Source organism: Tenrec ecaudatus, chromosome 13, assembly GCF_050624435.1.
Source record: "Tenrec ecaudatus isolate mTenEca1 chromosome 13, mTenEca1.hap1, whole genome shotgun sequence".
NCBI lineage: Eukaryota > Metazoa > Chordata > Mammalia > Afrosoricida > Tenrecidae > Tenrec > Tenrec ecaudatus.
Window position 1 is genome coordinate 127,647,241 of NC_134542.1, and position 3,023 is coordinate 127,650,263.

The following is a 3,023-nucleotide window of genomic DNA, read 5'->3' on the forward strand; positions in this document are numbered from 1 at the left end:
GTGACTTGCATGCAAACTATGATGAGGTGCCCCCAGACAGGTAGACAGCCCTATCGGAGGGATGAGGGACACTGATGGGAAGGTCAAGTCAGTCGAGGGGAAAGAATAGAGCAAACACGTCTGGCAGAGCACAAATGCATGACTGCTGGTAGAAAAGGTGAGAGGACCGGCCTCCAGGTGCAGGTAAGAATGACTGAAAATGCTTTCGGGGGCCCTAGGTGAGGAGTGTGCCTTGTGGTAGGCACCAAATGACCTGGGATTTGGGCTGCATCCTGGGGACCCAGGCTGGGTGCTGTGGAACGCTGGGGCATTGAATCCCCAAGCTTCAGGGCATGTGGCATGCTGCAGAGGCTGCTTCAGTGAGATCCGATGCGGAAAATCCACTGGGTGAGCTGGACTCTGCCTCAGACACGCTTGTAAGCTGAGGACTGAAGACTGAAAATTCACGGTGTCTGAGGAAGAAAAGACAGATGTACCAAGATTGTTGAACTGTTGGCAGGTTGACACTCATGGTCTTGCTACCTCAATGTCCTATGTGCTGTACTAAGATATCTATTATTCCAGCAAACCTGCAACTGACATTCACAAGGAATAGTACTGTAAAATTTCCCTGACAACCAACTCCCATTGCTTATGTAAATAGCATCCAGCCATGAAAGGATTGATCCTGTACAAGTAAATAACTGAGGTACTGCGATATGGAGGTAGCTTACCTTGGCCCGCTGTCCCTCTCTCAACACTATCCCTCTCTCAAAGTGCTTTAAAAAATTAGTACCAGGGGCTAATCAGAAACAATATTAATAGATGTTTATGGCCTAAAGAGATGGTCGATAGGACTCTCTACCATACATTACCAAGGAGGTTCTGAAAGGGAGCCAAAGGCAGATGAATATGGAACCAGGAATGAGTTTGGGGCTCACACCAAATCCCAGCTCCAATTTAAGAGCAATTTGTTCTTACGTCATGGCCTTGCTCAATACTCTCCCTCAGAAAGGGAATACAGACGTGCCATTACAAAGGGTAGTGAAGAGAATAGATGTACCCTGCTGACAGAAAAAACAGCATCCGGGGTCTTAAAGGTGGGTTTACAAACAAGCAGCGATTTAAGTGAGATGTGAACTGAGTCCACATGGAAGAAGCTCACCAACATCAGTGACCAAAGGATTGTAAATCATACCATCAGAAACCAAAGGAGGGATTCGTATCAGAACCTAAATTGTGAGAATTTGGTTTTCAGAAGGCTGTGGATGACAGTGGGAACTCAAAGTATATTTGTGGGATCTACCTGGGAAATAAGCCTCCAGTGATCTCCCTCTCTCCGTAACGGAGGGATGGGAGGAAAGTGGCTACCAAACAGAGCGCATTCCCAAACATAATTGTAGAACACAGAAATGATCAACTTGACTCGAACCATTACCATCTTGTCAGTCAATCCCCACTTAATGCACGTTAGGCTTCGTCTGCTTTTCAACATTTTCTGTGTTCTTTTTTGGTTTTTGTTTGTTTGTATTGGGATTTATCTCAGATATTATTTTATCATCGGGGGTGACCCTCTTGAATTTTTGTTATATGCTTGTCTCTTTTTCAGTATATGAAACCCAGGATTGATGTACCTATAGGGACAGCAAGTAGCATAAGATTTCTGAGGGGTACAGTGATGAGGGTGGTGGGTAAAAGGGGGCTGATGTCAAGGAGTTCAACAAGGAAAAGAATGTTTTGAAACTGATTGTTGTAGTAATGACCAACACTGCTTGATGTGATTGCACTAGGGAATGATAGGACATCTGTATTAACTCACAATGAAATCATTTTGAAGGAAAAAAGTGCTGTCTGCTAACTGAAAGGTCCAATTGACATTGGGCCTCTAGTCAAGTCCTCCTTGGATGCAAGAACACTTTGTTCTAATAGCCTGGCATTCTGTGATGCTCACCTTCCCAACACAATCGCTGATGTCAAAGTGGGTCCATAAACAGATGTGGTGAAGAAAGTCGATGGTGCCCGGCTATTAGAAGATATAGATATAGTTAAGCAAGCAGCCATCTAGCAGGGAAGCAACAATGCCCATATGGAAGAAGCACACCAGGCTGTGTGATCACAAGGTGTCGATGGAATCTGGTATCAGACATCAGAAGACCCAAAACGAACAATATTGATGTGAATGAGGGGGTCAGAGTGAAGACTCAAAGCCCATCTGTAGACAATTGGATATCTCCTCACATAAGGGGCACAAGGAGGGGATGAGCCAACCAGGGTGCAGTACAGCACCAACAAAACATACAACATTCCTCTAGCTCTTTAATACTCCCCGCTCCCGCACCAGTCATGACCAGAGTTCTACCTTGCAAAACCAGTTGAACTACAGCATGTACACTGGTACAGAAAAGAGCTCTCAACACACGGAATCCAGGACTGATAAACCCCTCAGGGAAAATATTGGGAGTAGCGATACCATGAGGGTAGGAGGATGGTGGGGGAGAAGCGGGAAAAAGGTTGAATTGATCGCAATGGCCGACATATAACCACCACCACCACCCCAGGGGGACAAACAACAGAAATACGGATGAAGGGAGACAGCAGATGGTGTAAGGTATGAAAATAATAATAATTTATAACTCACCAATGGGTTATGGGTATGAGAGAGTGGGTGAGGGAAGGGAAAAGAGTTGTTGATACCAAGGGCTCAACTAGAAAGAAAATGTTTTGAAAATGATGGTGGCAAGATATGTTCAAATGTGCCTGATAAAATTGATGTATAGATCGTAGTAAGAACTACGAGAGCCCCCAATAAAGTGATTAAGTTTTTTTAAAAAAAGAAAGAAAGGTCCAATTGAACCCATCAACCACTCTGCAGGAGAAATATGCGACGATCTAGTTTTGTGACGCTCACAGCCTCTGGGCAGTTCTGCTCTGTTCCACACAGTCACTGTGTGTTGGAATTAGCACAGTGGGTTTTTTAGTTTTGACCATGTTCCAGCTCTGTAACAACCTGCATGGGATTTACTGGTAACAGGAGCCTTGGTGGT